General features: G+C 41.2%; 1 long non-coding RNA gene across 8 annotated transcripts in view; it reads right to left on the bottom strand.

Moving 5' to 3' along the window:
* The window catches only part of LOC122164326, a 49,347-nt gene that overhangs the window by 24,998 nt on the left and 14,033 nt on the right, over positions 1 to 10,316 (bottom strand). The window lies entirely within an intron of this gene.

The raw sequence follows: 10,316 nt of genomic DNA, 5'->3' as shown, positions 1-10,316 counted from the left end.
ATGTTCCCTGTTCCATCACAATGCCAGTTTGATTGTGCTCTTGGCCAAATGGAAACGTGTGAAAGAAAAGGTTTACCTGCTTTTTCTGAGATGATTTTGCAGTGATGGCCTGCTGGTTCGTTGCAACCTTTCCTTATGAGTATTTTCTGAAGCTATACATTTTGGAATTCTATTTTTTTAAAAACATGCTCTTTGAGCCTTTGCAGAGAAAAGGTTGTGAATGTATTTATAGAATCTTTTAGGTTGAAAAAGACCCACAGGAAAACATGCTGCTTTCAGGTGATGCAAATGCTTGTATTTGGTGCAACCCAGAGAAAAATTATGCCTTAGAGTATGCTATGTAGAGTTGTCCTAGCTAGTGTGGACCAAAGGCAGTCTAGCCACAGCAGCATCAAGTATTTTTGGGATTATGTGCCTAGTTTAAAATATGAAACCACTGCACTATAGAGGAGGGCTAGAACAGATTATTACAGCCTGTTTGCAGACCTTTGCTAGAGCCAACATGCATGTTAGAGAGTAACTGAGTGATAGATACAAATCATCTTTGCATCCAGCATCATCCTGCTTCCTTCCACATCCCCCACCTTTGTTTTTCCCATCTCCTCTCGTGTCCTCTTCACCCCAGCACAAGAAGGTCCTGTGCTGCAGCAGCGACCAGCTTGAGATTGAGATGATTCTTGCATTTTGAGGAGGAGGATGTGTTCAGCTGAGGAATCCTACTGTTTCAGAACACGTGGCTTTCATTATGGTATCTGAAAGGTATTTCTATAGACAAACACTACCATCTGCTGCTTGCATTTTTAAAAGGTTAATTCCACCTCAAACCTATTCATTGAATGAGTAGCAGAAATCTTATTTCTTATTTGCTTCTGGCATTTAGTGTCACAGCACACAGCTAGCCTGAAAACCATCTTTTCTTGGAAAAGCTGCATAATGTTGGTAATTAGCACAGTTTCACTACAAATTCTCACTGAAATAACTTCTGTATTCATTGTTTTAAATTATGATCTAGTGTTATATCTAGGATCAGACAACAAGCTTCTTGTAAATTTGAGGTGAGTATTAAGTCTGTAATTAATACTGCAATGTTTCACACAGAATCACAGAATCACCCGGGTTGGAAGGGACCTCAAGGATCATGTAGTTCCAACCCCCCTGCCTAGCAGGGCCACCAAACATACACATTCAGATCAGGAGCAGTTTCCTTTCTTACTTTTGAGTTCTGTGTCCTAAACAGTACAGTTCTTCTGAAAGTTCCTTTTGTCTAAAACTCTTTTTCAGTTGTCATGCTAGAGGAGCACTCCAAGAGAATTCAGTTTTGAACTGCAAGCTGCTTTGGTTGGAATAAGAAATCTGTTATGTCTAATTTTCTTGGTTGGATTAATGCAGATGCTTTTGACTGCAAACAATAAATCCTTATTTGGAAAGTATTCATACAAAGCTAACATATGGGTGATCATCCCCCCCTGATAAGCACTATTAACAGAAGACTTATGAACTGTAAACTCAGAGAAGGAAAGCAAATTAAACTTTAGGTATTGTAGTGGAAATGGTAAGTCACAACCTGAAGCAGTGATTGAGCACCTGGTGGGAAGGCAGGGCCATCCCAGGGGAGCTGTGCCAGCAATGCACCTGAGTGACTGGAAGGGGTGAAGCCAGGATCCATCTCTCCCCAGATCTCATTTAAGGGTTGGCAGTGAGGGCATCTTTTGCTGGAGATCCCTGCTTTCCTGAGGTCTTTCAAAGGTAAGCAGCTCTCTTCCTTCATTTCTAAGTCCATGGCTGCTATGTTTGGGCTTGTTCTCATTTGCTGTAGCTGAAGGCTTTACCACGCTGCTATTATCATAGCATTACAGGTACAAATGACTTTTTCTCACCACCAAAAAGAAAGGCGTTTGTGCAATGACAGCGTACTGCATGAAGATTCCAGACTGTAAGCAAAGTTGTGAGTGTACTGGCACAGTTCTGATTCAGCAGAGAACTTCAGCGCAGAGAGGTTGCTGAGTCCCATCAGCATTGCAGCTGGGTGCACCAGGCAGTTGCATCTGCTCAGCACTGAGATGTCCAGAGGCAGAACCTGACAGCATGCTGCCCTGGAGGTCTGTGAATCTAGAAGCTGTCTCTTTGGGTTTTTTTGCCCAGCATGTTGTGGGCTTTTATATTTAGTCACACTGTACAGGCCCTCCATATTACAGAAGGAGGTATTTAGAAGGAAATGGCCTGTATTTGTTTCCATGCTTTTTTTAGTTAATTTGTTTTACAGAGCATAGAATAAAATACTATGCTACTAAAAATTTATACTTTATTGTATTGAAAGACCCAAAAAACAAATCCCAAACTTCACAGCATGTGGAATTAAAGCTCTGAAAGTAGGATGAGACCACAGCAATCTCTGGTCATTGCTATAGGACTAAGTTCTCCCACCAGTTCAGAATTGCAAGGCTTGTTCAACCCTTAATTTATTGAGTTTTAGACTTTTGCCAACCTAAAATGTATCTTAGAAATATTTTTTTTCCCTCCAAAGGTGGCAGTGAGTTTTGCTTTTAGACAACCAGTTCAGATTTTCCCAGAGACGTCCTCCTGTTTCCAGTTGGCTTTCCCCCACACAGCCTACCTTTAAAGCCTGAAAAAAGGAGCAGTTCTGTTTCCTCATAACACTGTGGTACAGGAGTCAGACACTCTTATACCATCATGCTCTACAAACCTTTCTTTTTCACTCTGCTTTCATAATGAGCAATACACACCTGCAGTATCGGTAGATGCCATTAAAGTGGCATTTCCTATAAGCAGAGTTTTCCAGCTAATAGGAAATCTCCTCTTGTGATTTCAGACATCCATTGTAGCAAAACCATTCTGACTTCAGTGCATGCAAGATGTTTGTGCTCACTATCTCTAGCCACGCTGGTTAGAACTGAAACTTCTAAGAGTGTTTCATCAGCCTCAACTACAAAAACACAAACTGAAGTACACCCTGCTGGATAGGGACAAAGACCATTTGCCCTGCCAACTCAAACAGGAAGCCAGCTAAGCAAAAAAGAAAAAAGGCTGGTTGAAATCCTAAGCCCATTTAAGTTATTGGGAGTCTGGCTATTGATTTAAATTAGGCTCAGGCTTTTGCACGTAATTCTTAATTCATGCATATTTTTTACTCATATTCCCCTCACTGTTCTAGATTTCATGCCTTTCATTAGGAACAGATGTGCAAAGCTATCACAGATAAGCTACCCAGCTTATTGTGACCCTCAGAAACAAGAGAGGAAAGTAGCTGGGACTAGTGCAGGGTTTCCAAGGCTTGGCAAGTCCCTACTCCTAGCCCTGCTCCATTCCAGCCTCAGACTGTAAGCATTACTGAAACACTGAGTGAAGGGTGTGGGTCTGTGCTGGTACAGAACCTGCAGGTGAGTGTCCCTTCAGCCTGGGTAGCCCAGGCAGATGCAGCAGGGAGCAGTATTTCCCAAGGAGCTCCTGACAAGTAAGAAGCAGCAGGAAAGAAAGGCCTTGCTGGAAAGGCTGAGACCAAGTTCTTTGCATATAGAATCACAGAATCACAAGGTTGGAAATGACCTATAAGATCATCTAGTCCAACCGTCTCCTCATCACCACTGCTACCACAAGCACTAAACCAGATCACGCAGCACGTCACCCAGACACCTCTTGAACACTGCCAGGGATGGTGACTCCACCACCTCCCTGGGCAGCCATTCCAGTGCCTGACCACCCTCTGAGAGAAATAGTTCTTCCTTATGTCCAACCTAAACCTCCTCTGATACAACTTGCGGCCATGATATGCACTTCCCCTCTTGCATTTACAAAGCAGGTAGGCTTTATCTGGCTACTGTTCAGATTCTGGGGAAGGGAGGCCTTTGGTTTGGCCCTGGCTCTGAACTTCAGGACTTTGAGGCTCCCTGCACTGCTATCTGCATGTAATGAGTACCATAGGGATCTTGCTTTCTAGGAACTTACTACACAGTAGTCCATGAGAAAAATTGGTGAGGAGTGATCTCGGAAGAAGAGAGAAGAGCATCCCTGTCATCCAGCTACACACACCTGTTTGTCAGTAGGCAGTGCACGAAGTCCTGAGCACAGCAGGGATCAGAACAGCAAGAGGAAACACCTGCGCTCCCAGACTTTCTTCCAGTGGTAAGTGCTGCCCCTCAGTTTGTCTCAGGCTTTGCTGCTGTGCCTACCCACACCAAAGTTTCCTCCCGGCATCTCAGCTTCTTACAGCTTCTTGCCCCCTGCTGCTGTGTAACTCCTTGTACCTGTTCTGCCCCAGATCAAAGCCTCTCTCCGCACACACAGCATGCATATCCCTTCTGAAGGTGAAAGAAAACCTCCAAAGTTTCCTCCCTCTGCCTGCTTTTAGGGATAGGTAGTTTTTGCTAATGAGACTTTCCATTATAAAGTTTCCATTGCTTTGGAAAATATTAACTTTGCTGGGTAGATCAAACAGGCCCTGCAGGTATAGTTAGAATATCCTAAAGATTTAGTTCTCAGTAATAACAGGGCTAAACCACAGCACTGCCAGAGGCAAAAACTATATTATTTGAAATGAAACTTCTCATAAATATCCAGCTATGAAGTCATCTTGTATCAGCTGCTCTTATATAAACTGGACAAGGCAAACTGTCATACCCATTAACATTAAGGCTGCCAAGGAAAAATTACTCTGTATTCATTTCTGTAAGTTTTAGAGTTCCTTCTCTAAAGGAGACTTTCACAACAAAGACTGGTTTGCTCTTCTTAGGAACTCCAGGTACAGGCAACTCGTATCATCAGCAGTGCCATCTTTGGCCTTCAACCAGCTCTTGTATCCACTCGCTGCCTCTCTTGTAGGGGACAAGTATGCTTAAGCACATCTGCCCCTCTGAGCTAATAATACTTCTCAAGTCTTTGTTAGGTGGAAGTACCTCAAAGTATTTCCTTAAGACACCACCATGCTGGGTTTTTTTTGTTTTTTTTTTTTTTTTTTTTTTTTTTGTTTTTTCTTCTTCCAGCCCCTCTCTAAGCGTTTGGAGCAATTTTGTGGTAGGTCAGGGGTAAGGATCAGGCCAGTCTTCAAACACACTGCTGAAAGTGAGTTACACCCAAAGTGGAGTGAGAACAGCGCTGTCACCCAGCTGACATGGGAAAGCAAGTTTGCACTCTCAACGCTGGGACATGCTGTGCTTACCAGGACCTTACCTACTTCCATTGTCTTCTTTCTGCCCCAAGGCTTGTAGCTGGTAGGCTAAGCCTTTCTTGGGCTTTTCAGTTTTTGTTTGCTCTTTTGTGAAGGGTTAGTAGGGCTTCCCCTATGCTCTGGTGTCTTTGAAGCTCCACTATACCTGATAGCCCTGTTGTCTCACCACCTATGTAGACAGCAACTGCTTTTGACACACAAGTTCAACTCCACGCCCAACTGCAGCATCAGCTGCAATAAAGCTTGCCACCTGAATGTAATGAGATCTGTGCAAAACGTGGAGAGGCTTTCCTTTAGCTCTCCTAAAAATTAAGGCAGAAGGTGGAAAAGACAGAAGCAAACCTTTGTGCTTCCTCCCCCAAAAGAAGAATGGCAGTTCTGTATTGTATTTGTGACTGATGTATTTGGATAAAAGTTAAGACAAAGTTGGAACTGTGGGCAAGATATACAAGAAAGTGCCCTTGTGATATTTTCTGTGGAAGTTTCCTCACTACAACTCAGCTTTCAAAAGAATGACATCAGAAAAACACTTTATAACTAAGTGCTGATTCTCTAAATCTGTCTATTATCACCTTCCTCTTACAGGACAGGAATCTCAAGTATTTCTGAGTAAAACTACAAAGCTTTCAGAAGTTTGGTTTTCTTAAACCATAGCAGAGAAGTGAAACGGACTTGAAAAGAACCCTTGAAGTATTTGCCCCCTTGGAAGGAAAGACTATCTTGAGTAAAGGAATTTTCAGACTTATTTGTGTGAAAAAGAGTCAGTAAACCTGCATTAATCCAACCCAAGCTTTTGGTGCTTGAACAGTGCCAGCAGGCACTTCTTCTGTTACTGCAAGTTGAAACTTGAATGCCTACAGTACCAGCAGTGATGATGCTGAAGTGTGACACAGCAAAAATCTGTAGGCAGCCACTGGTAGAGACAGATCTAATGAGTCAACAAAAGCCCTGCCTACGCCTGAGATGAACACAGTCAGCTTTCAGGCAGGAATCAGACATGAATTTTATTTTTCATTTTTTTTCTAAGTGGGATGTAAGAACTAAAAATAAGCAAAAATAATGACCTCCCATTTTAACCTTGCAAAGATCATAATTAAAATATATGTTACATTATTAAAATATGCAAAATTTATAATTTAATTATACAATTACACAAGCCTTATAGTCTAATAGCCCCACTGTATGTTTGCATATTTGTGAACAATTGCTTTCTTAAAGCTCACAGTAGAATCATTTACTTGATGCTGGAGAATAAGTTAATTACGGATATCCTGCCTTTGATTAATGGATTTAATAATCATGTTACAGTAGAATTAACTTATTCTTCATGTGCTTACAGCACTAATGATGAGATTCACGAAAGCAACGTGTCAGCAAATAGGATCAGCACCAAAGAACATGCTTGGAGATCCCCGGATTGCCTGTATTGCTGCAAGTCAGCATTTCTGCTGGGAGCCCACAAACAGCATCCAACTATTTTTGGCTAATCTGTCATCATTACTTTCCACCACTTGCCACTCATTTCTATGAAAACAAATTCTGTTTTCAAAAGAGCTGAACGCCGTAACTGAAGCTCAATGTTGAAAACTAAAGGAGAAAAATTATGCTATGAGATTGGTGTATAGCGTGGGATAATACGCATACTCAGTGGCATAGCTATCTCTTATCTGCTGCTACCCAGCATGACAGTCATCTTCTTTAATGCTTCTTTTATGTGCGTGTGCAATAACGTGTAAGGTTTCCCAGTTAGAAACATGTTGAGTCAGCTAAGAAACCTCAAACATGGGTTCTTAATACATTCTAAGAGATGGAACACTGAAGTTTTCAAACTCAACTTCAACTGTTTAACAAGAGGTACCACTGCAGGATTGAGGGAATAGAAGGGAATTTCATTACTTGGTATTTTGCCATTATTCCTTGCACGGTTCCTGTGTGTGTCTGTGTAGAAAACAGATCTGACAGTCTGGTAGGAACCAACTTCAGAAACCCTTAGTTACGAAAAATTCCTGCTGATACAAATAAATACAAGATGAAGATCTGAACCACATTTTGCTTGAAAAAGCAGTACTTCAGGAATCACTAGCAACAGGATTTCAAATTGCATCAGCCATGTACCTCACCTATTACTATGCAAAGTAGAATAAAGCAATACAACTCAGCAGCTTAGCATAACACTGGCCCCAAGAAGAAAGCAGGAAATGAATAGGAATACAATTTCCTTAACAATTCACTTACAGCAAAATGGAGACTAGACTGCAGTGCTGGTCTTGCTGTTTCACCAGCAATGTTGATCTATTGCTGATTGTGTTTTGTTTTGGAGCCAGGGAGAAATTTAGAATTACGATAATTCAGGACTTAATTCTCAATGCTTTTTTCCACCAAAGCAAGTTTCAGGGCTGAAAGACAAATTGAAATAATGGGTATCTTCTTACTGAACTAGATGTGACAGTGCCTCGGATGTGCCACTCAAACCAGGCTGCGCATCCACCTCTTTTTCCTTGCTTCTCCCTTTCTCCCATTTGCTCAGACTCTGTCACATATCCATCCTAGGTAGTAGGGAGTTACAGCACTGTTTTCAATTCATCACAGCTGGCATTGCTTATGGAAGACATTTTAGTAGGTGTCAGTGTGTACCTCATGTATTATGTTGTACCACACTATTTCACCCCCTCCCTTCACAGCTTCTCCCAGGTGAATTCAGGAATCAGTGGCCAAAATAACTTTCAGCTGCAGATCATTACTAAGTGGCAGCTGCTCAAGTAAGGCCTCAGGTATGCCCAGTTCTTATTTTGTAGGTGGATCCACCAAGAACTCACATTACGTTACTGCATAATGCACAAAATATTTTCAAGGATATTTATGATGGGTTTCTTAAATGCTGGGGCACAGAAAGTACTTCTTGGTACACTGATGTTCTACAGCCCTCACATCACATTTCATGTGTCATCTGAAATCTGGGGAGAATACTCTCCAATGTGGTGTTAGCAGCATTCCTTTATTCCTAATTATACATATGGGATGACTTGACAAATCAAGTGCACTAGTTTTACATTAAAAAGTTAAGATATATATATGTGATACATTGGCATGTATATTCATTCTTTTCCAAGAACTCATTAATATAAGCTAATGTTCCTCTGGGTATGTGTGGTAGTGGCCTCTGGTGGTCATAGCCCGCTTACTTTCTCCTCATTTGTCCATCATCAGCTTCATCACTGTGACTGTTGGCTGACTTTTAGCTGCTTTTCCCCGTTTTGGCAAATTCCTATTGTGTGTAATGCCTGAATGAGCAACTTTCTATCTTAGTGCACTATAACCCAAAATAATACATGTAAAATGCAAGAAAAAAGTCCTTGCACCTGGTGGATGCAAAGATAAAAGTAGTCTGTTGTGACTCTAGAGCTTCGGTGAAGCAGGATCATTGCGAAAAACAAGGCTTCACTTTGTATGTATTGTTTCATCTCCACAAACATTTTTTACTTTATGAGTCTTGGCAAATCCTTATCCTTTAGTTACTCCTTCCCTACAGACGCAGAAACAATAAAATAGACAGTGATAACTAGACTCTATAATGCAAATCTAGATGTCCAATAAGAATTTGACAAGGAAGTGTGAAATAAAACACATTAAACAGAGTAAGAAAGTGGGACAAGAAATCAATTTCCCATTAAGCTCACTGGTTATTTTTTTTTTGCTGCTTCTCAATGTTAAAAGCATCAATTACACACATACCATACTCCTTTGTAGTCTTATTCTCTGTTCAGAATCAGCATACAGTGCAGAAAATGAATTAGGCCAGGCATCACTCAGCATTGACAAGGGTCCTGCAGGTCACTCCAGGCTGGCTCGAATATTTCCCATATAATACTGGGAAATTGCATTATATGCAGTCTGGGAGAAGGAAGTGATCTTAAACCATTTGAGGCACGAGTGATGTAGAAGGTACGAAGCTGAACCTGGGAAAAGCCATGGATATGTTTTGGATGGAAAGTAAACACACTTCCCTACAGGAATTGCCTTTATGGATGCAGCTAAAAGGTGTAAGCCTTATACAACAAAATGCTTCACTCACGGGGCTTAAGTCACAGCACCATGGACATAAAAGGAGAAGAAAAAGCTACCTGTATATAACATTTTGGACAAGTAGGTACAAGTGTGATTTCTCTCTCATTTACTCTTTCTTAACAGCATCTTATGCATATGTCTTGAAAATGTTGTCTTGAACTAACAATCACACAAAGACGTTTGCAGGCAGTGGTAGTGAGCCATATTTGCAGATTCTCTAAGTCCAGCATGCTTCACCTCTACTTCCAACAGATAGTAAGATGCATCCCACTGAGCTGCATATAGTTTGAACAGTGGTAACTGAAGTTTCTTGGGACCGTGAGGAAGGGGGACTTTCTGATATGAGGCAGGATGCTAAGGAGCATGCCTAAATCGCCAGGTCTGTGCAGAAAAGCACAACACTTGGTTAGAAACAACTGCACATCCATCTCCCTACACCGGCAGAAATTTAGGCACAAATGAAACGGAGAAGAAATCACCATAACTTCTTTCATCATCCTTCATGAATCAGTGGTGTAAACACATCTTAAGAAACACAGGCAGAAAAGTGCTCTGAAAAAACAAGTGACGTATCTAACTTCAGCAAAGCCTTTTTCTGGTACGACTGAAGATGCAGCAGCTTGCTTACGTTGGCACATGTCCTGCATCACTCGGACTTTGTTTCAAGATCCAAACATGTGGACTGCATTATTTTGGGTTGCAAACCACAGACACCCATAAATACTGAAAAAAAGATAAATGGACAGAGAACAATGGGTTCTTTACTGGGTCTAAGCACCCATACTCTCAAATCCAAGACTTCAAAGTCAGTTTCAGATGTCCTGGCTTGTTACTTGCTTGTAAAGAGCCTGTAAGTAAATTTCTAATTCATAAACCTCTAGATAAGATCATTAAAAGGTGAAATTTGGTGCTAAACCTTGTTCTGGTCTCTAGAGTACCAGCTGAGCTCCAGGGTGCTGGTAACATAGATGCTACTTTCTGTCTACTTCTATATCTATTTTTTAACCTCTTTTAAAATAAAATACTCTTACTGGTTAATTTCTTCATTTTGCACTAACTTATGCTGTTC

This window comes from Centrocercus urophasianus, unplaced genomic scaffold (genome assembly GCF_019232065.1).
Source record: "Centrocercus urophasianus isolate 14NV4802_14NV808 unplaced genomic scaffold, USGS_Curo_1.0 seq_26, whole genome shotgun sequence".
NCBI lineage: Eukaryota > Metazoa > Chordata > Aves > Galliformes > Phasianidae > Centrocercus > Centrocercus urophasianus.
Note: the sequence above shows the minus strand (reverse complement) of the source record. Positions and strands in the feature narration are given on the sequence as shown.